The sequence below is a fragment of the Pantherophis guttatus genome, chromosome 1, assembly GCF_059756535.1.
Source record: "Pantherophis guttatus breed Tessera chromosome 1, ASM5975653v1, whole genome shotgun sequence".
NCBI classification, from domain to species: domain Eukaryota; kingdom Metazoa; phylum Chordata; class Lepidosauria; order Squamata; family Colubridae; genus Pantherophis; species Pantherophis guttatus.
The window spans coordinates 162,267,764-162,293,294 of NC_142063.1; the positions used below are offsets into that span (position 1 = coordinate 162,267,764).

Here is a 25,531-nt window from a genome sequence, read left to right on the forward strand (position 1 = left end):
CTATGGTTGGAGTACGTAGACTTGGTCACATTTGAATATGTCAATTACCTTGAGACTGAGACAAGATGCCTTAGTGAAGCAGGGCAACCTTGGAAGAGACCTTGGAAAATATGGATTGATTAAGAATGATGTGGCAAAATTCCAAAGAAGAGGGAGGGGTTTTGAATGCAAGGAAAGAGGGAGGGACAACCTTTTGTTTATATCAATTGTTTATTTAGTCATGCCCATTTAAACGTCGCATACTATTTTCATGGTCCTAAAACTTTAAAATCAGATTGCCAATTGAATTCTCTCTCCTTTGCCTGACTTCCCCTACCCCCAAACTAACCCTTCTAGCAAAGTCCCAGGAAGAACATTTCCTGATGGACACATACCATCTCTATTGGAATTTTGAGGCCCAGGACATCAATTTTTCATCTTGACTATTTTTGGAATATTTTCCCATTGTTGTTGTTTTAGTAGTTGTTATAGTAGTTGCAGTTGTAGTTCTTCTCTTTCTCCTCCTCCTCCTCCTCCTCCTCCTTCTCCTTCTCCTTCTTCTGTATGTTTTAGTATTTTATTGTTGTGGTTTTTATTGTGTGAGCCGCCCCGAGTCCTACGGGAGAAGGGCGGCATATAAATTTTAATAATAAAATAAATAATAAATAATATAAGTCACTAATGTCTTTTTTAAAAAATACAGGATCAAATTGATTTTTTTGAAATATGAGGTTTATATTCCATCTTTTTAGAAATAGCTCAAATACTCATTAAATTCTTACACCCACCAAACCACAATCAGAACACAAAAATCATTTGGGAAAAAAAGTTGTTCCATGTTAAGTTTCCTATCAAAGGAATCGCTTAACTGCTGCATCACTGCTCTAAGTCCATCAATTCAATCCCCCTCCAGATGTTTCTTTTGAAGCACAGGCAGCTGTTGTGTATTCTTTCCAAAAGCATATTTACATTTCCCCCTCCCACCCATGCACTGTAATAAAAGATGTCCTTCCAGATGCATCATTTGCTTTCCAGCAAGCATTCCTCTTGCAAAAGGTGCAGACGTCGGATGAACTTCTTATCCCAACATGAATCTCCTCTGGACTACAGATGTGATGCTGGAGTCACAGCAGGATATGCTTTCCCATGCACGACTAGCAATTGTTATGGGCAATTAAAACTGAATTCAGATGGCCATGGCTCTATGTGAAGGGCTGTCAAGCCAAATCTTGTCTTGAAATAAGATGATGGGAAAAGAGCAGAAGTGTCAACTGTTAAACACAGTAGCTAGACAGCTGACAGATCACAGCTGACAGCTGACTGATTTATATAGATATCCGGGATTGCGTTATACTCTGTTCCTGGCAGCTACACAGATGCATCCATACAGTCTCCTTGGCAAAAATATGTAAGTGACTTGCCTTTGCCTTCTTCCAAAATACTTCCCACTCCAAGTTCTTAAGTGAAATACATATAGGCATATATTATATGACCAAATTAGACTGTAAGAGTTAGTCTGGCATAGTAGTAATTGATAATGTGAAAAAGCCCAGAGTTCTTGCCATCTGGCACCTGAGGATGAGCTGCCTGGGGTTACTCCTGCTGGGGAGGTCTGCAGTGGTGCACTGTTGAATTCTCAGTTGAATTTACTGCTCCGCTTTTAATCCTCGTATGCCCAAAAATGGAGCTTGTATGATAACAGTGTGGCTACCATAAAGGCAACTCTCAAATTCATTTTATTTATAATGCAACTGAACAACAGAACTTTGGGTAAAATTAAGATGCCATCCTGCCCACCTATCCACTTTTCTGTCGGTGGGAGCCTAAAGTAGTTGGGAGTATGAAAGAAGAATTTTATATTTTTTAAAAATGGAAATCCTACCCAATTCTGCCTTTAGAACCTTGATCATGTTGGAAGACAGGATCTTAAATCTTGAAACAGCATTTACACGATTTTACATCTTATTGAGAAAGGGCCATAAGTTTCTACATTGAAGTTTCTGTGGGGAACTTTACTATGCCATGCAAACCATATTATATGCAAAAAAAAAAAAAGTTTCCTTTTATTCGTTTATTTGTCTTTATCAGAATAATGTTTGCTGTCCATGGCATTTTTTAAAGTTCTTTTTATTTTTAATTATTCATTAGGTAAAGGTAAAGGTTCCCCTTGCACATATGTGCTAGTTGTTCCCAGCTCTAGGGGGCGGTGCTCATCTCCATTTCAAAGCCGAAGAGCCAGCGCGGTCCGAAGACGTCTCCATGGTCATTTGGTTGGCATGACTAAATGCCAAAGGCACACAGAACGCTGTTACCTTCCCACCAAAGGCGATCCCTATTTTTCTACTTGCATTTTTTTTACATGCTTTTGAACTGCTAGGTTGGCAGAAGCTGGGACAAGTAATGGGAGCTCACCCCTTTACGCGGTACTAGGGATTCGAACCTCTGAACTGCCGACCTTTCAATTGACAAGCTCAGCATCTTAGCCACTGAGCCACCGTGTTATTCATTAGTTGCCTATAATTAAAGTTGTGTACATTTAAGCTTGTGGAATTTTATAATAACATAGAGATAATTCCATAATTTCCTCTCCTGATAAGCAAGGCTACATGTAAGTCTTTTGAAAGCTTATGACTATCATTTTAGGCCAGATGATTTGGGGAATTAGGCTAACAGGGATTAAATATGTGATCTGTGCAAATTGAGTAGGTGTACAATCTCCCAAATTTCAGATTTCTATTTTTTAAAAAAAAGTGTAATCTATCTTTGAATCCACTGGTAACGTTTAAGGCAGTTAAAAACAAATTACTTTCACACATTCCAGGTTATTCATTTGTATTTTATTTTTCATTCTAATAGTGTCTACCATTTTAATAGTGTCTGTTATTTCCTGCTTTCTTTTTAGCTTGTTCTTTGTTTGAATTTCTGTTAGTGAGAAACTTTGGCTGGTGGATCACATGTAGTCCCCAAACCATCCTGTGTTCAGTTAATAGCATAATGGCCAAGTTTATGTGGCAGAGTTTTCAGCTAAAGAAAGAAAAATCAAAATCAAACAAGCATTTCAAAAGGCTTGAGAACAAATATTTGGCTCAGAAAAAGCACTGAGATCTTTACTTCCAATATATAATTGTCCTATGGGCATTGGGAGTGATTTATTGAGGACTAATATTCATGTAGCACATTGTTGGCATGTATAAGAAGTTAAGGAAATGTGAAAACATGCCGACAGTGTAAAATGGTCTGGCATTCCTGTAACTTTCCATCCCAAGAGAGAAAAGAGCGATAGGATTTGGAGTTTGGGAATGTCAATTCCAAGAGAAGACACTGAATTTGCAATGAGATTAAATGTTACCTGGCATCTTTTACAGTTCCCAAAGCATAGCTATTCCAGGCATAGATGATGTAGAAGTGACTTGTCAATTGCTATTCCACTTCAAGCTGCTAGGGCAAGCTGATTCAACCTGCCTGCTTGACTTTTAGTCACAATGAGCCAGCAATATTTTTTTTTTAGAGAGTTGAAAGAGATGACTACTTGGTACTCATTCCTTCCTATTGCAAGTGTGACTCCAGGCTCTTTTGTTCTTTTCTCACTCCCCTTGAAAACTCCTGTCTGTTTTGGCTAGTGAGCTTTATTTATTATAGGCTAATTCTAGCAATTAATTAACTGCTTCACAGAGATAAGAATGTCCCTTCAACAGAGTGAATCATCTCCTCCTCCTCCTCTTCTTCCTCCTCCTTCTTCTCCTCCTCCTCCTCCTCCTTGTCCCTGGTCCTTCAGAACAACATTTGATGCCTGACTGTGTCTAATGACGGACAGAAACATTGGATTTTTATGAGAAATCCAATTTTATAAGAAAATTGAAAGGAGAAAACATGAAAAGTTTTTTCAGTACTTAGAAATGTATAGAGATAGCTTCTAAAACGTGATTGCACAGAATGTGGCTGTTCCAGGCTGAGAACACATAAATGAACAACGAAATAAATACAAAAAGAAGCTCTTAAACTGATTCAGCCACAAGTATCCACAAAGGAAGGAAAGAACAAAATGTGCTTTCATGACACAAATACAACTTTCATCCTTGCATCAGATTCTGGAATGCAAGTAGATAAAGTCAGAATTTGTGTCATGATGCCATCCCTGGTATTTGTGTCATTTTATTTTGCTGTGGATCTCATAGGACCCAGGCATTTATATAAAGGGAATTATGGAAAAATGATGACATCTTTGTGGCAATGTCTTGACACTAGCCCTGCCCTTATCTCCTTGCATCCTATCATCTGATACAAATATATAACACACAGCACTTATATCATGACATTATGATGTATATTTCATCATGTGACTCCATGAACGCTTATGCAGGTGGCTTACCATCTTTTGTGCAAAACTCCAAACCAATATTCCACATCATAGCGTATATCTGTACATAATTGTTTCAATTGCTATGATATCACCATATCATTGTAATTGCAATGTAGGAATAAACGGTCCCATTGAAATTAGCAATCTAAGAACATCTTTATACAATACATACAGCTATCAAGTGTTATGGCTAGAAAGAGAAGGGAATGAAGCTTATATTAACAACAACTTTGGAATAGAGTTACATTTCACATAACCTTTTGAAATAACTGTAAGTGCTGTTTGTTTCTTTTGTAGCATCCTTGAAGCAGTTAACATTATTCTCATGACTCTGTTGAATATGCCTTGCAGAATCACAGATTATTTTAACATGTTGCTTTTGGAAAAAGTTCTAAGCATGCCAGTTGATTCTACTCTTCCAAGTCCACAGCCTTATACACATTATTATGTAAGACAAATTTGATTTAATATCTTGACAGCAGAATAGTCTGCACTATTAAATAGGCCAGGAAGGAAAGATATTTGCTTTCCAGATATGTTATATTAAACTACTTTTTAAAAATGCAAGGGACTGACTTAACTTGTCTTGTAGTCAATAATCTATTGATCTGGAATACAAATGTGGCTGATATTGGTGTCTGTCCATAACTGCAATGGTGTCAAAATGCTGACATTGCACACAAGTACATAAGGAACAGATTTTGCATAGCAATGCACATTTCATTACATAGTAATGCATTTACTCCCTTCCTATGGACACCTATGGTTGATGAATCATAATAGGCATCTCACAAGTGAGATAAGAAGTAAGACTTCCTCATGAACTTTCCTTTGGCCCAATCCTAAACGAAGCCAAAAAAAGAACTGAACTATTTCCACCTTGCCCCCTGCTAGATGCTAGGGATATTTTTTACTCGGTGCAAGAAACATTAGGACAAAGGGGCTGAATTGAACTAAAATCATCTGTAAGATTTTGGTCAGAGATGAAAAAATTAAGAGTATAGTTCTCTCATCACTTTGAGAAAGTAATGGCAAAAGAGATGCTTAACCAAAGTTGGAACACACCAAAAGATCAAGAGAAGGATTTTTTTAAAAAGTGCTTTTAAGAATTTAAACAAAATTCCTGAAATGTGCTTCAAAGAATTTCAGAAATTTTTCATCTATAATGAATCCTTCAGTGAGGACAAAATAGATAAAAGATAGAAAATGATAGATAAAATGCTCATATGAAGAAAAATAGGAAAGGAATTCAGAAGTTTGAGTATATTTGGGGAATTAATGGCAATATGACAACTTCTTCAAAGACTCCAAGAAATGAAAAATGTGGTGGAACATGAATTGCACCACATAAGAATTTTAAGTACAAACACTGCCATCATAGCAAATTGTGCAAATTGATCCCTGATTTCCCATGTTCTATGACACTCTCCAGAATCTATCTGTCCAACATCTACCAAATTTAACAAACAAGGAAGATCAATATCAAGAGGTAGGTCTTCATCTTGCAAACACTTCATCCTCAACCTCAAGATTCCCAAGCTGAAACATCTAACTAATTACTAGATCGTGCACTAATTCTAATTGGATAATAACTTTTTGGCTGGCACAGATCTGTGCAATTTAATCTATCAAATGTTCTGGTAATTGGTCATTCTAGGCCTTTGAATTGAAAACCTACAGAGTTTTTTTGTTTTTTGTTTTTTTGATGGGCAGAACCTTACTTAAAATTTGGAAGGAACCCATGTGGGTGGGGAGATGATTCCACTGGAAGCTAGTGCTGAGCTTTGTTGTTTTGGGTTTGTTTGTTTAGATTTGGGGATGGAATTTTAAGCTATGCCTTTTTAAAGAATCCACTGAAACTTAGCATGACAATATTCATGCCTTTCCTGCCTCCAAATGTCAGAACATCACTCCAACAATGTTTGGCAACTAGATTGAGCTAAGCAATACACTAGCATTGAAAGAAATGACTCAAGGGATGGGTACCAGTTATTCACCTCTGGTCTACACACAAAAAAACCTTCATAGTCCAAACCATCACCACTTATTAATATTGAGCAGACACGCTGCTGATGAATAATTGCATTCTCTTTGTACCACAGAACAAAATGGGTAACACATTTGAACACAGTATGTACAAACTCTGTGTTTGACTGCAGTTGTTGTGTAGTCTAACCGTCAACCCTTTTCAAAATTCAGTAGGGCTGCCAGAAGCCACAAAGCTGTTGTTTCAAAGGGGGAAATGCAGTAAATTGACTAGCATAATTCATAGCATGGCAATATTTGTCTTGTCAATTTAAAACTTTTAATTGTTTCCATTTGTTGACAAAGACTTGAGTTCAAGAGTCAAAGAGGTGATTTCAAAACACATTTCAAGCATATGGTACAAAACTACAGCTCCCCCAAGATTTGGATGTGAACCTATGATCTTTCCAGGTCTAAACTTGCCACTGAATAGTAATTTTTATTGTGATGGAAATAGAAACAATTGTATGGAAACTAGTCAATTTTACTAAATTTGAGAAAATTAATGTTACTGTCATTTAGATTGAATTAAGCAAATTTGGGAGTTGTCCTGGGCCTATCTATTTATTTTTTTCTAATCTGAATCACTTTTTCAAGTTTAGACCTGGCATGAGCCGCCAAGCCAACTGTTGCTTTCCACTTATTCATTCTTGTTCTGAGAAAAGATACCATAGGTATCAGAATTATTAACCACTGAAAACCATATATGTAAATGGAATGTTCTTAAAAACCAGACAATTCCTTTTATTGTTCCAGATACAAACTCCAACCCTGAAGACATGGAGCTAAAACAAAATTTTCAGGATTCATGAGATCCTGAATAAAAAAAATTCATGAGATTGATTCATCCCTCTAGATCAGGGGTGTCAAATTCAATTTCATTGAGGGCAGCATCGGGATTGTGTTTGACCTTGGGGGGGTGGAGGGGCATGGCCAGGGAGGGCATGGCTAGCTCAATGTCACTTGTGTTGGGGACACCAGTGGTGGCCCGAGCACTCGACACCAAAAACAGACACTCAAGCTCCGTTTTCACTTGCGACGGCCTTCTGCAATCCTCTGCCAGTGGAAATGGAGCTCAGGAGGGCCACCTGGCTCCGTTTTCACTGGCAGAGGCACCACAGGCCGGTCCTTCACTGTTTTCAGGGTGGCCCCATGAGCCAGATCTAAGCACCACACAAGCTAGTTTCGGCCCCTGGGCCTTGAGTCTGACACCCCTGCTCTAGACAGAGAGCTTTAATCACAGCTCATTTCTTTTTATATAATAGGTAATGTAAGTAAGCATTCATAAAGTATTCACACATTTTGACTAGTCTATAAGTGGTCAAAAGGACACTTTTACCTTAGCATATTCTTCCACCAACATAATCATTTATTATCAGGTCATAAAAATAACACACACAATCATCTTCACATAGCTCTGATGCTATAAACAAATTTAATTTAATTTAATTTAATTAATTCAATTTATATGCCGCCCCCCCCTCCGAAGACTCAGGGCGGCTGAGTCATCCACTATTCTTTTAAAAAAATAGAGCAAAAACCATTTAATTTTTTACTTTAGAAAGTAAAAGTATCCAGACAACCAAGAAAAAACTAAAGCCAAATAATGATGGACTTTATTGTAGCCAAATAATGATGGACTCAGATATTGCGATCTCAAATTAGATTTGTTACAACTACAATAATGGGAAGTGCTTACCTTTTACACATTGAAGCAGACATTAAAAGACCATGTCTACTCACACATCTGTGTCTTTGCAGAGAAACAGATTCTGGCACAGTAATTTGCCTTCAATTTCCTTACCATCACATGCATGAAGCCTATAGAACATTCAGGATTTTTCAAGTCCACTTGCCATGTAATGTGACAGTGATGCCACTTAACTGAGAAAACAAACAAATCAAGCCAACCAACCCATTTGGTGTATTCCTAAACCCTGTTCTCAATATGATTATTCTTTCTTTGTTTTTAAATGGATTTTCCACTTTTCCTTTAGGGGCACAAGGCAGTGTAGTGATGGAACTCCCTGTTCAATAAATTGGGCTGTGAGACTGTGATTGTCCTAAGGCTATCCAGTGAATTCCAGTGGTCTTGAGCTTGGGTTTAGATCAAACCCTTAACCCTTATATCACTCTCTCATATATGTATATAGTTTGCTAGATCATTCCTATAACCAACACATAGAACCAACAAATCAATAAAATTTATTACAATCCCAGACCAAACAGTCATTACCTAGAAAGGAGAATATTTGTAGCTCAGGGTTGAATTGAGGGGTCCTTGGTGCTCTCTGAGCTCCAAGTCATTGTTTTGCTTCAGATATTAACATAAGGTGTTATTATCAATGTAACATAATAATAAAACAGAAGATTGCCGATTTCCTTTTCTGACTCTTTCTATTCCTCCTTGCAACAGAGCCTTGCAACAGGACCATACTCACTGAACGGAATTTTGAGGCTTGCCCTAAGGTTTAGGAGTCTTTGCCTGAAGGCAAATTGTTTGGCTAAAAGTTGTCAAGAGTACCCAGATATTGTGAAGGTTTGGAATGAGTATGTAAATGCTAGGGCTATCTTTGTAGATGTATCAGTCCAGTATCTTCACAAGAAGAGTGCTTCACTCCTCTACTCACAATAGAATTCCCTATGTCACCAGACTTGAAATTTTGGGCTTGGACAATCTGGAACTGCTCCACCTGCGGTATGATCTAAGCACAGTACACAAAATTATCTGCTACAATGTCTTACCTATCAATGACTTCTTCATCTTCAACCTCAATAATACACGGGCAAACAATTGGTACAAACTCAAGGTAAACACTCCAAACTTGATTGCAGAAAATACTTCAGCAACAGAGTGTTCAATGCCTGGAATGCTCTACCTGAGTCCATTGTTACATCCTCTAACCCTCACAGCTTCAATCTTAAACTGTCTACTGTGGACCTCACCCCATTCCTAAGAGGTCCGTAAAGGGGGCGTGAATAAGTGTGCGCTTATGCCTACCGTCCCTGACCTACTTTCCCCATTTATTTGTATTCATTTCTTTCGTTCATATCCATGTTTATATTTATACCTGCTATCTTGTACATGTTTGACAAACTAATAAATATAAATACAAACACAAAAAAATATGGCCCAGTGTTTCTAGCACACCTTTACTGCAGTAGCAGTATCTCCCTGAGGAAAGTGTTCACCTCTTGAGAACTGCTAAAGAAAGAGAGTTAAAATATGCAGGGGTGAATGCTCTTAGAAAAGTATGTTCTTTAAAATATTATGCCATGTGGGAGTTATGTGATAACTCCCATATAATTCAACTACCAGTACTATATTTCAAATATTCTGCTTTGGTCTTCTCTTCCTGAAGGTTCATAACTCTAGATCTCTATCTCAGCATCTCTCTTGCTTATCTGTAGTCCATTCTCAAAAACACTAATGGAGAACACGGTCTTTTAGATATCCCAGGGCCTCACTGCAAGAATAGGTATGTATGTGGAAAAAAACATTCAATCTTCCTTTTACATTCACTTCCCAAACCAAATCTTAACATGATTATTCTTCAAGATATACTTTTCAAAATATACGGTTGCAGATCTCTAAATAAGCAAAGCACATTATGCTAGACAACATTGTTTGCAAAAATTACGTCTATTATGGGCAAAATAAAGTGCACTGGATTAATATGAAAGATAAGATTCTTAGAAGTATGCACAGAGATTATTGTATTGTTTGTAAAAGCAGAAAATCAAAACATGATGTAGAACTGGAATGAAAGAAACATAAGGTTGGAAAATTAGAAACCAAGTGAAACCAAAATTGGCAGATTTATTCTTCATGACATGTGAATGGCAGAAACACTATCACATGGAATTAAAAACAGATATCTGCATCATGAAAATAAAACTTGAAGATCTTAGGCCTGTACATGTACATATTGTACATGAACAGAATAAATAATATATTGTGCAAAGTTACTAGATATGATCCCAACTTGCTGCATTAGTTTGATTTCAGGCTGTAATTTTATATTCATCTACCTAGAAATATGTTTCACTGTATTTAATGTGACTCCTTTCTGATTAGTCATATATAGGATTGTGTTAAAGTTTTCCTGCTTTAACAGATAAAAAAATAGCCTCTAATTTTCATATAACATTGTGCAACTTAGTACTTAGGATAACAATGTTTTAATTTGATAGTGTCCCTTCTTATTACTATTGCAATCATTTTCCTCACTGCATTTTAACTGCATTAGTAGATGAGTTTATAGCATAAGAGCATTTTCAATGCAAAATCCAATTAATGTTTGGCTTGCTCTGTGGTTTTTAATTTTCATTGCTTCTTTTTAATTGCATGATTTCTGTGGTGAATTGTATTGTAGCTGGGGTATGCATTAGTTTTTGTGCCTTTTATATATTACCCTAATGATCTTGATAAATTTAAATATGAGTTTTATAAATAAGTAATAGAAAAAAAACCTTAGGGAGATTGGCAAGTTATAGATATTGTAAGAAATTCCTCTTATTGTATAATTTTACAAAAAACTACTCAGAAGATGGTCCTATTGAGTTTACTGAAATCACCCAGAGAGTCAACCTGAATTCTCCACAAGAAAAATTGAGATTCAGTAGATCACTCTGGATTCTTCCCTAGACCTTAAGGACAGTGATAGTGCAAGATGTTTAAATAAAAGTACTGTATTACAAGATTTTTTTTCCTGTATGCAAAATGAAATAAGGTACAAAATATCAACATATAACTTAAAGAATAAAACCAATCTGTGTCTTGCATGCTTGACCTTTTAATGGACCATGAATTGTCATTGATTATATCAACTCTGTTTCTTGTTTCAGTGGTTCGTCTTTTGATTTTGTTTTCTCTGGGAATTGCTTTGGTTTGTTTATTTGGCAGTCATTTTCCAGTAACCATTTTGCAAATTGTGAGTATTCAGATTTATATGGTTGGTTGTAGCTACATTGCTGAATATCCACATAAACTGTATGAAAGAAAGATGGGCCTTATCTCTAATTTAACATAGAGACTGTTATATTCCATCAGCTAGAAAGATACCATATGACATAATTACAATATATAATTATCCTTTCCTGTTCCATCCTATTAGACTAAAGTTTGCATACATTTTTTAAAAAAGATATTGCCTAGCTCTCATGTGACTGACTGAGCTGATAAAAATCACATCTACAGCTCCTTCTATTGCCCAGTTACATATCTGGTTAGGTCCTGAAGTTGAACTAGGCAAAATTGTATTGAAAGCTGCCAGACAGTTGAGTTTAATTTTACAAACCAAAACCAAAAACCAAATGTTCTTTTATGACTCTCTCAGATGCCTTGCTCATTTATGGGGATGTGAGTTGGTTGGTTGCGGGTCATGGGTAACCCTAGCTTACAAAGACTTACAATTATAGGGTAACCAAACTGTCTGTGGTAGCTCTATACTTTTTGGTGGTGAAGTGACAGAGACAGAGGGACAATCAGTGGTTAAGTCCCAGACCACTGCTCTCTTGCATTTTGGAGGGAACAGCTACAGTCCAAATACAAGCAACAATAAATTAAAAGTTGTAGTTGTAGTGTGCTGTAGGGATGGGTCAATCTGTCAATGTAGATTTCTCTCAAACCTTTACTTTGTCTGCCTTAAAATCAGGTCAACCTAATTCCAAGTCATTTTGAAAATTGCTTTGCAAGAGAGTATACATTTGTATCAGTTTTGTGTATGGGAGATGGATGTGCCTGCCAGAAAAACACAAGTACCAGATAGGTAAGGAAGAGCAAATGCTACTCCTATCTTCATAAGGAGGAAAAAGGAAGAACTGAAAAATTACAACCCAGGTGTAAGTGGGTCGGATACTGTCAGATATCGGTATCTGTAAAAAAACAGATTTTTTTTTTGAGTAGTTCTTGAAGCAATTGATTTGCAAATGCTTCAAAAATATAGCAATTATTAATTGAAGTTAATATAGTTTTGTCAAAAACTAGTTTCATCCAATCATCTGGATCTCATTTTTAATTTTTGCTATTTCTTTTCTTACTGATTTATGTAGATTTAAAGAACACCCAGCTCCCAACAATTTGGATGCTTTGCAGTACAAAAAAGCCAGAACAATAAAATAAAAGAACAAAGGATGTGCATCCAAAGCCTGGGAAAACAACCAAGTTTTCAATGTCTTTCAGAATGACATCAAGATGTGAGTCATCATGATAGAGAAGGCATACTTCCAGAATCCTATTAGATGGCATATTTCATTGAAAGACCCTAGACAAATCTAGACAGCATTCTAAAAAGCAGAGACATCACCCTGCTAACAAAAGTGTGTATAGTCAAGGCTATGGTTTTCCCAGTTGCAATGTATGGCTGTGAAAGCTGGACCATAAGAAAGATTGAGCGCCAAAAAATTGAGGCCTTTGAACTATGGAACTATGGAGAAGAATCCTGCAAGTCCCTTGAACTGCAAAATGATCAAACCAGTCAGTCCTAGAGGAGATCAAGTCTGACTGCTCTTTAGAAGGCCAGATCCTGAAGATGAAACTCAAATACTTTGGCCACCTAATGAGAAGGAAGGACTCATTGGAGAAGAGCCTAATGCTGGGAAAGATTGAGGACAAAAGAAGAAGGGGATGACAGAAAACGAGGTGGCTGGATGGAGTCACCGAAGTAGTAGGCATGATCTTAAATGGACTCCAGAAGATTGGTAGAGGACAGGAAGGCCTGGTGAAACGTTGTCCATGGGATCGCGATGGGTCGGACACGATTTTGCAACTAACAACAGCAAAGTGCACCCATTCTTACCAGATAGGTAGAAACTATTAGTAATAGGCAGTCCCTCAATATAGATAGTAATCAGCACCTTGAATTGCACATGGAAACCAAATGGCAAATTTTATAGAACAGTGGTGTCATGGGCATACTTGTGTAAGTTGTGTAGTGGTTAAAGGGACTGGGCTAAAAATTGGAAGATCATAAATTCTACTCCTACTTTAGACCAGAAGCCTGCTGGGCCAGTCACTTCCTGTTAGTTCTAGAAAGAAAACAACAGCAAAACATTTCCAAAATGTTGGCAAAAAATTGCAATATTTGTACATCCATTTCTAACCAGAAGTAAAGACTGACTGAAAGGCACAAAAGCAAGCAAACAAAGAAAAACCCTTACTTAGTGCTTTATAAGAATGTGAAAACTTGAGTATTTCTTCATTTTAGTGAGATGTCTAAAAAGTACCCTGCCATTCTGATTAGCAAGCTGTTAGGTGGAATGACACTGAAACAGATAAAAAGCTGGATGAGAATTCATCAACAATTCCTCATCAAACTGAAGTCAAAGATCAAAAGAAGTGCCACAAAGCTCATTCCTTGCTCTGCAATCTTTAGCATTTTAATTCATAACTTAGATGTTGCAGTGGAGGAAATGCATATCAGATTTGTAGGTGATCATGAGTTGAATTAGCTAAAATCCAAGAAGTAAAACCCAAGGAATAGAACTAGAAATGATCTTTGTAGATGAGAGAAACTGGCGGAAAGCCCCACAATGAAATGCAACAAAGACAAATGCAAAATTCTTCATTTCTGAAAAAAAAAAAAAAGCATGACTATAGCTCATTAATAGTAGTGGCTTGTAGGAAAATAAGCTAGTTATTGTGAATGGAATCTGACTCAGTAGTCAGAAATGGTTGTGAATAAAATCAGATGCTGCATCTAAAGAAGTATCATTTCGAATGATGGAAAATTTCTTCTGTATCAATCAGGATTCACCTAAGTTATTAAGTCTAGTTCTGTCTAGTTTAGTCTAGTTCTAATTCATTTTAAGATGATTCAGAGCAGGGGTGGGTTCTACTTACCTTTACTATCGGTTCTCATCATGCCCGCATGCTCTTCTGCACATGCGCAGATCAACTTTGAAGACATCTGGGTCATTGGGCGGAGCCTCCCTCTGGTTTTACTACTGGTTCTTGCGAACCGGTCTGAACTGGGGGCAACCCACCACTGATTCAGAGAAACTACAGGAGGTTCAGAAAAGAGCAACAAAGGATGATCAGGGAACTAGAAATGAAGTCTTATAAAGTCTTATGAAGAGACATTAATCTGTGCTTGCTTAAATTTTAAAAAAGAGGGGTGGGGTAAGATATGATGACATTGTTCAAATAATCTGCATGTTTTTACCACCCCAGAATAGAAAAAATTATAACAGACCTTATTTAAGCTTTCCCATTTTGGCCTTTTAACATCTCAATTGCATATCAATAACTTTTGTACAATAGAATGTCCAAAACCTGTCACAATATTCTAGATAGACTTTGACCAATTCAGATTAGAGAAGAATGAGGACTTCTTCTGATTTTGATATAAACATATGTTGATATAGCCTAGAATTACAATGTGTTTCCCAATGGTATCACTCTACGAGCGCATGTTCAATTTATGAACAGCCAATTTATAATATTTTTGCAATATTTTTGCCCAATACAATCTGAAAACCACAAATCTGGAGGATACTGAAATTGGGAAAGGCAATCATGTCAAAGAGGAAAAAATCAATGTAGGTAAATGTTAAAAACTTTATATGTAAAATATTTGGGCAAGCATAGTTTGAGTATCACAAAAGAAATGCCATGTTGACATTTCAACTACTTCATTATATTCCTTATCATATCATATAATAGAACAATCAATATTTTGTGGCCCCTGAGCATCTGTTGTCCACATTTTTCTCTTTGGGGGACTCCCCTTTCTTTAAAAAATTGTTGTGGTTGTGTACTTAGGCTGTCATGCTTCAGTTCTAGTTAAAGAATTGGGCAAGAGAAACTGTAGCTCTCAATCAAAATTGAAAAGTTTAATCACTGATGCAATATTACTCAGCAGATTTTATTCAGCAAAATGCACAAATTATATATTAGCATTATCTTGCATATCTGAGTTAAAATTCCCTATTCTATGTTCTGCCATTAGATAACAGAGACTGCTAATTTACTTTTATTATCAACCTCATAGCTATGAGGATATGCCAGTATTTCATTTACAAGCAGCAGAAAAGTTTAGAGGAATCTAAACTTTCAAATCTTGGCTGTATGTGTATGTTTGTGTATTTTCATGTCTAGAGAATTACAATGATGTCACAATGGTGACAGTACACAAGAAACCCAAGGTTTGAGAACACCATTATCAGCATTATCTAGTAACATCTTTAGTAGTTATTCATTGCAAATTGGTTTCTCATCTTTGGCTTCTGAGGAAAAAGTCACAGCAAGAAGAAATGAATAATTATTCCTGACAAAACACATTTCATAGACCTTGGCTTTTGAACACTTTTGAATTATGTCTCCTGACATATATGATGAAGTGGTTTATATAAAATTTATCCAGGTAAAATAGCAATTGGTTCCTTTATGACTAGGTTTCTGAGTTTTTGTGTTTCCAGCTGTCACAAAAAAAAAAAAAAGATAATCTGTGGTAAAAAATGGACCATCTGAAAACCTTCTTCTACTATAAGTGATTATTGAGTTCAGTAATATTAAAGTTATTGTTAAATAGTCACATTTTAAATAGATTATGCTGATGATGCCACAAAAACAATGTTTAAAGCAGGCCAACATATTGCTAAACATGTCAGCCAATTTATACTGTGTTTCTTCAAAAATACGACCAGGTCTTATTTTCTTTTGACCTCTGAAAAAATGGCTAGGCCTTCTTTTCAAGGGGTGTCTTAATTCCCCCCCCCCCCACGTGTCTCACCTGACCACCAGGCTGCTTCTTTCGTGGCTGAAAAGAGCAACTCACTCGCCCAACCCCCCCCCCGATCACCGGGCTGATTCTTTCATGACCGAAAAGAGTGAGCAATGTGACCCACATGCCTCGCCTGGCCACCAGGCCACTTCTTTCGCAGCCAAAAAGAGCGTGCGACATGACCCACGTACCTCAGCACCCTTGCCTACCTGTAATGGTCACTCCAGCTACCGGTAGCCATCCACCTGAAAAAGCCTGCTGTTGTCCACTCTGGCCTGACCACACATGTGCTTAAATAGGGCCAAATTTTGGGGGTAGGGCTTAATTTTAATGCATGTGCACAAAACAGTACTAGGCCTTCTTTTTGGAGTTGGTCGTATTTTAGGAGAAACACAGTAAGTAGTAAGATAAAGAGCAATGAGTAACTTATTTTAAGTATTTTGAAATAAAAACTACATTTCCACTTTGGGAAAGATGATTTGTATCCTATAGTTCTGAAGAAACATTTGTTATGGAGTAACTATGACTTAGTACCCTGATATTATTTTCTCCGAAAATGCTTCGCTTCTAAGCCAAGAAGCTTCTTCAGTTCTGAACTGAACAGAAGAAGCTTCTTGGATGAAAAGTGAAACATTTTCAAAGAAAAAAACCCAAGAAAGTCTAGTTGCCTTTTAGGAGGAAAAAAGCACTTTTGGGACTTAAGAAGCTTGATTCCTGTTGACTAAATGGATGCCTCTAATATACATTCATCTTATTCCTATAATAATTTATAAAATAGATTTGTTTGAAAAACAAACTTATAGAGGCCAACATTTAACTATCAGACTATACTTGTGTTGGGCTGCAATTCACCAAATTCCCAGCCATCAGTGCTAAATGGGTGTAATTCTAGGGCTCCTTAGGAAAGGAGACCTCTACTCCTAAATCAATGTCACATATTTCTTCTTGGAAAAGAATCTGGAAAGGTTCCTTTTTTACCATCCACATCTTTGGAGATCCTCTAGAGAGCTGAAGGTATGAAGATGCCAGGTACCTTTGCAGTTTTTCTCTGACCATATCCAGTCATTTTTAAAAAGTAAAAGTGAAAGAAAAAAAGCAGTTGAAGAAACACCACAAAAGGGACATGGGAATACTGTATACACAAGGGTGGGTTCTAACTGGCTTTACTACCGGATCACCTCTTTGGTCACGCACTTTGCGCAAGCGTGTTGTGAATCTGCCCAGCTGAGGTGCGGCAATCCGCTCTGCCACACCTCTCAGCTAGGCGAAAAAAGAAGAAATATAAGATCGGAATAACGTGGGGGTTGGTGGGAGAGCCCAGCTCCCAAAAAAAGAGAACCGGTTCGGTGACGTAATAGCGTCACTGCTACCAGCTCGGCTGAACTGAGCTGAACCAGGAGCAACTCACCACTGTGTATACCTCAACTCTGAACTCTCTCCCCACACACACACATTACTGTATTAGGTGAAGAATGCCATCCAACAAGTTAATGATAGGAATCCATTGAAAGCAATATAAACTGATCCGGAGACAATCTACTAGGATATTCCATCTCTTCATGAGTCTATTTATATTCAGTGCTGAGCCATTTTTGGTCTGAGCGCTGTTGGTCCAAAATAGGCTGGCAAAATGAGAAGTTACAGTTTAAGCAGTTTTGCAGGTCATGATGCTATTTTTGGACAGTGGCTTGCGTTGAAGTTAGTCTGATAGTTAAAACACCTTTGCACAGGTTGCCAAGTGGTACATTCCTTTGTTTAGTCCCCCCCTCCCATTTCTTTCCTTTTAGTATGTTGTCAGAATAGAGTTCCTGTAAAAGCAATCATGTTGGAGAATGATCTCATACTAAAATATAGTGACATGTATACATTGGGAAGGTACAAGTTAGGAACAATTTTTTCCCCATCTACTCAGTCAAATTGGATGGTTGCCTAAGGATCCCTGTCTATTGTTTGTGTCTCGCTTTCTAGACATCACTATTGATCAGGAATCTATTAGTTAAATCTAGTTTCTTCATTTTATTTAATTATTAAAATGCACTTCTTTTCATTGATGACTGGCTTAAAATGAAAATAGGTAAGTCCTTGATTTATATAGACAGATAACAGTAGAATTTGTGTTAGATTCTTTTTCCATATTACAGAATGGATAAGACAACGGGGCTTTGACAATATGTGAAGATGCAATTTCTCTTACTACGGTTTTGCCATAAACCTTCATCACATGTGTTTCCATAATTCAGTTCTGAATCCTGGCTGAGGCTGCATCTGGGAGCCTCCTGAATCCAGGAAAAGTTTCTTTTCAGTAGACAGGGCTGGATGCATATGTTATTGATTTTAGAGCCCACTGGAATGCTGAAATCAATGAATTAATGTGTTTTCAATATAATCAACTATGAAAAGCATATGATGATCATCTCAAGTATAAGACAACAGTTAATATTGGAAGGTCTCTAACACATGAGATTTATGCACTGACTTGAAAGGACCTCTAAGTCTTCCTAATTTCAGATCATTGGCAGAATGATGGAAATGACCTGAATTTTCAGACTTAGCTATCATGGACTAAAATAGCAGCAAAGCCAGATGATGATGGAGCTTTGCAAAACTCTGCCCTTTAATTAAAAGGAATATTTGTCTCATCTATTTGCCTGACTCCTGAGCTTCAGATCCTGTAAGGGAAATGGGTAAGGGTCAGCTTTGTAGGTCCTCTTCAATAGTTCAGGCAAAAAAAAAACCCAGAAGTAAACAATGATAATATTTTGTCAACTTTCCTTCTTCTCTTTAGCAAGAGGAATACTTCCTAAATATTTATTTGCAATAAGAGTGTAATCTCTTATTTCAATAATGCTTTTTAAACCTGGCACTCCTGAAATGTCCATTGTTGAGGATTATACTCCCAGAACATTTCAAGGATGCCAGACTGGGAAAGGCTGATGTAAATGAAGTTTACTAAATTGCTGTTTTTCTCTGTATTTCTCTGAAAAGAAAACTATTTATCTCTTTCCCTCCTTCCCACCCACTCTCTCTCTCTCTCTCTCTCTCTCTCTCTCTCTCTCTCACACACACACACACACACACACACATACACAAACACACCCACCCACCAGTGGTGGGTTGCCCCCGGTTCACACCGGTTCTATAGAACCGGTAGTAAAACCAGCGGGAGGCTCCGCCCACTGACCCTGACATCATCAAAATGCTTCTGCACATGCGCACACGCACACACATGAGCAAAGCAAGCGCACACGTGAGGCCCCATTGCGAACCGGTAGTAAAGGTAAGTAGAACCCACCCCTGCCACCCACCCATATAACTCACTTTTAAAATTGGAGAGTTTATTATCTTTACTAAGATTGTAGTAAGGAAGCAAATTATATTTTTCCATCTAATATTTTCCTTATCTGCAGGAGAAAACTGCCTTCATTTTGAATAAATATAATTGTCTGAAAAAATGACTACAGCTCATAGATAAACCTACTTTTCTAATTCTGGGTGAAATAAAAATAATGCAAAAATTCCCTTGTTAGATCAATGTAGAATCAAGCTCCATTTGGATCTGTATTTTGCTGCTGTCTCATATAAGAAACATTCATGTCCTTTATTTCTCTTGGAATCTACTTGTGCATGTCATTAGTCACAGAGTAAACGCATCTCCGGGATTCCTTAATGTTATTACTCTGAACATAAAAGATTAAACTTGGATGGATATTCAAAATAAATCTACATCAGTCCTCACCAATTGTCCATGCCATGTATGTGGCAATAACATCATCAATCTCTCACGAAGTGCTATATATTTTTGTGTGATCAAAAGTGATTAACTATCTAGATTCCTGAACGCCACTATCTCTTAAATCAGTACCGCTATGTGTCAGCATTGCATTGCAAAGGGTACAACTTCATAATGTGATTGTGCCTTTTGTCCTTAAGTGGGACTGGGATAGGGTTGTGAGAAAATTTCTAAGGATCATGCATTGTTCCCTAGTGAATTTGGGGAAGCTAATCTGAATGGCTGCTGAAAGCAAAGTGTCATGCATTACATACCTGAATCTACCATGTGAGTTATGGTACTTTTAGTCTCGCAGCTGTGTTACAAAATAATGTTTCCCAAAAATGCTTTTTCAAAAGGCCACTGGAATATGATTTTTCCCTTGAAGAAGATGTTTCATTTTTTTTATCCAAGAAGCTTCTTCAATTTTGGCTGGATGGTGATGGGGGATAGAAGGATTATATTCCTTTGCAGTCATCTTGTCATTGGCACTCTCTCTAAGAGCTGTTGAGGCCACTTTTGAAATAATCTTTCAAAATCTAACATGGCAAACAAGGATAAAGAAGGCAGTTTCAATTGCTCTCTATCATCATACTAACATCTTCATAATCACTTATTTATAGGGCTTATACAGCCTGTTCCTTGAGTTTCTTTACTTACTTCAATCAGGAATTCCTATTTTCATTATAGATCATCTTTATAACTAAAAAATAATTAGCAGATTCTTCAATCCATATGAAAAAATATGCACCAACTGTACTGAGAGACAATGTCTGTTATTTAGATTTCTGTACTGTATGGTTTTCTTGCAGAAAGTATTTCAAATTCATGCATTTCAAATGTGAGTGATCATTTGTAGTTAACATTTCATAAATCACATTACTATATAATGTCTATCAGAATGAACTTTTCATTACAAGCAAGAGAAATTAAAAATGCTTAAATTAGGTAAATTCATATCTACCAATTAATATATTGCAGTTAATAGACTAGACTAGACTAGACTAGACTAGACTAGACTAGACTAGACTAGACTAGAATAGAATAGAATAGAATAGAACAGAACAGAACAGAACAGAACAGAACAGAACAGAACAGAACAGAACAGAATAGAATAGAGGTAAGGTTGCTAAATGAAGTTGTATTTAAGGAATTAATATCTTGTCTGCAGAAGAAATATGTAGCCTGTGTTTGTTTCTCCCTCTTCAAATCTTTAAACAACTATGGTTTTCTATCAAAATCATTTCAATTTCTTTGGTACAAATGATTTGTATAAAGTTTGTATCTATGATTAACAGCTTTTGTTTTATCTACTAATGGTTTATCCAAATCACTACTCATGAGTCCATTGTTTTGCACAGATTAGCCTTAGCTCTTGATAAAATGCACTAGATCACCTTGATGACACTTGTAATCCAATAATCTGAGGGATTAGCGTTCCACAGATATTGCTGGTAGTCCTTTAACTGGATCTATACAGGACCTGGCTCACTGGAGAAGGCATTGATGGGGAAAAAATGGAAGGAAAGAGAAGAAGAGGATGACTAACAGTAAGATGGATGGACAGTTACAGTAGAAAAGGCTGAGTGTTTGGAAGATTGGAAGGACCGGGTCAGGGATAGATTATCATGGAGAAAACCCTATCTATCTGGCCACTAGGAGTTGGCATTTATTTCATGCATAATCAATCAATCAATCATCATAGGTAAATTGAGGACCCAGTTTGTGGGGGCAATAAGCTGACTTTGTATAAATATACAAAAGTATGAAGGCTATTGCTTAACGCATTGTAAGTCGCCCTGAGTCTCCGGAGAAGGGCGGCATATAAATCATTTTTTTTTTAAAAAAATCAATCAATCAATATAAACTGCAATACATGAAATGTGCTTCATCGTGTTTCATATTTCAAGCAAAGGGAAATAGTAAATGTTCCTCCATAGAGAGATAAGTACTCTTCACATTTTGAGTAGAACTGATCTCTTGAGGTCCAGAAGGAATCTTGAATGACACACATCAAGTTATCACACTCAATTTTATCAGTCCCACTGACAGTATTAACCTTGTCCATTTCCTTTCAGCATGCTCATCTGGTTTTCACCATCCATACCCCATACCGAAATGCATTGCATGAATGCACAAATGCTGATAGTCTTAGATCTTTTCATATTCAGATTTTACAGTACAAAGAGTAATGGGCCAGTTCATCATTACTCTGTTTATCTTTGATCACCAGACATCATTTTATAATTTGAGATGGGCAACAATAAACAAGCAGCACTCTTACTTTTGTCTGTTAGTTTATAACTGAAATGCTTTGATTTGATATAAAGAAATGAAAAGGTAAAGCAAAATGAAGAATGTTCATCTGGATTTAAGATTACCAACATGGGGAAATTGCCAGTCTGCCTTCTGTGGAAATATTACAGATTAGAGCAGTGGTTCCCAACCTTTTTTTGGCCATGCCCCACCTAAGTATCTTTAAAATCCTGATGGCCTCCCCCCCCCCCCGATTCAAACAGTGAACTCTACTCACACGATGGAAGCCTAAAAGGCCATTAACTTGGTTTAAGCAAGATTCAAATTGCCCCCATTAAAAATCAAATTGCCCCCCTGTGGGGCGTGGGCCCCACATTGGGAACCACTGGATTAGAGGTATAGATGCTATTTGACATATTTCACAACCAGAGCCAAAACTAACTGAAAATAGCCAGATTGATCTCCTGTGGGACAAGGAAGAGGCATTCTGTCTTATTCAAGTCTTCAGGGATGAGCTGAGCGAAATAGCAATCAACTATTCATCTTTTTTTTTAAAAAAGATGGCCTTCCACTTCAGGAGCCTTCCTTCCTTCCTTCCTTCCTTCCTTCCTTCCTTCCTTCCTTCCTTCCTTCCTTCCTTCCTTCCTTCCTAATAGCACTTATCAATAACACTTAGACTTATATACCACTTCACAGTGCTTTACAGCCCTCTCTAAGCGAGTTACAGAGTCAGCATTTTGCCCCCCCCCCCAAATCTGGGCCCTCATTTTACCAACTTCAGAAGATGGAAGACTGAGTCAACCTTGAGCCTGATGGGGATTGAACGTCTGGCAGTCAGCAGAATTAGCCTGCAATATTGCATTCTAACCACTGCACCACCATGGCTTGCCCCTTCCTTCCTTCCTTCCTTCCTTCCTTCCTTCCTTCCTTCCTTCCTTCCTTCCTTCCTTCCTTCCTTCCTTCCTTCCGTGAAAAGTGTCACCTATTATCTATGTCTTAAGTACTTTGATTCTTTCTATCAAGTTGGGATTCTATGTAAACTGGAAAAATGCCTAATGTTTAAGATGAATAATCTTAATCTGCTCTTCATATAATGGACTATCAAAGTACAGTATGTTTTTTAAAATGTAAGAAAGAAAAATACACATCAAGAGTTATGGGACAGAGCCATAGATTATCCTTCCCAATTATGACACAGAATATTACAGTATGTGCCTGTGTGTCAATACAGAATGCACAAACCACACAAAAAGGCACCAATATGCAATGAAACATAAGTGCTCTAGTAAAAAAAACCATACAAAATGCTACAAATTTGCAATGAAACTTAAACACATAATTGCTTAAGTAAAATAAAGCAGAAAGGCCAAAATGCCAGAGCAGACAGCTCTCAACAATTAAAGAATCCTTGGCTGCCTGATTCCCCTCCACTTCATATTAAATTAGGTGTTACTGACAATCTAATGTCCACATCAAAATTTCAAAGCAAAAATGCAGCAATGCAACATTCCATAAAATCGAAATCATTTTTTTGTTTTATGTCACTAATAAATAATGTTTCATTAGTCATTCTAATGAACAAATCTTCCCAATATAACCAGTGACAAAGTGTATCCTAATTAGTGTAGTCAACAGAAGAACAGATTTTAGATTTATTTTCTAAAAAGTTTTCCATGTGTGAAGAATGTCTGCAGTAATTTCCCCCAAATTCCCAATAAGGATTAGTAAAATGAGGGTATATGTTTTGCCATTTTAGTGTATATTAGAAACATACAAGTTCACAGAAATGTTCTTTTAAAGTGGCTCCCCTTTAGTTTTGCAGCTTCCAATACAGTTCAAAAACACACTGCTGAAATTTGGTGGCAAAACTGTCAATTTTCAGTGATCTGATTTTTCTTGATTTATTGTTGTGGTGGTTCAAAAAGCAAATGGCAAAAATGTCCATCAATTTCCTAGTGAAAACCCCCATACATCAAAACTGGTCAAATAGCAGTTCCTTAAAAAGGAAAATGGAAAAACAGCATGCTTTCCACTATATTAAATTAAGATATGGACTGTGAATGAGAGTATATGTTTGTACATGTGTATACTTCACTCTATAGGTGTGCATTTTCCATTTTAATTTTAAATGTTTTCTCACCTCTTCTTTAAATATGAAGAATAATCTCATAGGTTTACATTGTTAAACATCTTTTCAAATTTCAATTGAAAATAGTGGGGTTTTTTAAATTAATTAGCATTAACATTGATACTAGTCAGTGTAAAATGTTAAAATGATCACAAGGTATGATATTCATCTGCGTTATCATTAACCATGTTCCCCTTACTTGCTCCATTGTATGATGTCTTCTTCAATAATCATACACTAGGATACAAATATCTGTGGGAAAATGATTCAATAGTGGGAATAAAGTATTCTCCGAAATATTTACAAGCAGTTGAGTTCTTTTTGTTTTTGTAATACTATGTATAGTAATAGCATTTGATAAAAAAATATTTCTTTTTTATGTGTAATTTTATTGCAATTTCTTTGTTTCTTAGCAGTCACTCAGACTCATTGGGAGTCCAGCAGGATACAAGCTATTATTATGGTTTGTCACACAGTCAGCCAGATATTCAGACTGGATCTGGCATTTTTATCTACCTAGGACCTGGGATAGGCAGATATCACAAAATACAAAGTACTGCAGATAGAAATAGAATGACTGTGGCAAAAGAAAGCAAAGATAGTACCAATAGCAATAGGCACCTTGAGTGCAATCCCAAAATTACTTGACTACCCATTTGAATACCATCAGCATTGACAAAATCAGCCAATTGCAAAAGGCAGCTTTACTTGGATCAGCTTACATCCTACAACAATACCTTTAACACCATCCAACATCAACATCTGTCTATCCCAGGTCCTTGGGAAAAACTTAAGAAGTGGATAAAAATGCCAAATCCAGTCTAAACATCTGGATGACTGTGCAACAAACTTAATAGTGATATTAATAGTAATAATAAGTTGAACTCTTAAGGATAAAGAATTCCATTGTTATACCTATTGTAATTAGATACCCCTTGGAGCAGTACCTAAAAGTCTTTTTCAATATCTGGAAATATTGATTTAATCAGATATGAATATCTTAATTTTATGAAAAACCCATCCTGCCTGGAATTGCCTATATTCTTAGACACTACCTTAATAATTCATAGATCTTTGGTTAGGACTTGAATTATTGGGTTTCCATCAGTCTTAGGCTGTGAATCTAACTGTAGATTAGCCACACATAATATCAGAGAACTCCATTAAATTTGTTAATGACTTTCCACTTTCTTGTGTGTGTGTGTATAGGGAGGGAGGGAGAGCGAGAGAGAGAGAGAGAGAGAGAGAGATTAAATATCTTCATGATCTGGAGAACTGACCAGAATTCT

The 25,531-nt window shown here is 36.8% G+C and overlaps 1 long non-coding RNA gene across 1 annotated transcript in view; it reads right to left on the minus strand.

Moving 5' to 3' along the window:
- Window positions 1-511: 511 nt before the first annotated feature.
- LOC132710644 (uncharacterized) overlaps window positions 512-25,531 on the minus strand; it is a 56,957-nt gene continuing 31,937 nt past the window's right edge. Inside the window, exon 4 of the long non-coding RNA XR_009621327.2 lies at window positions 512-595. This is a non-coding gene — a long non-coding RNA (uncharacterized LOC132710644). The remainder of the gene's footprint in view (window positions 596-25,531) is intronic.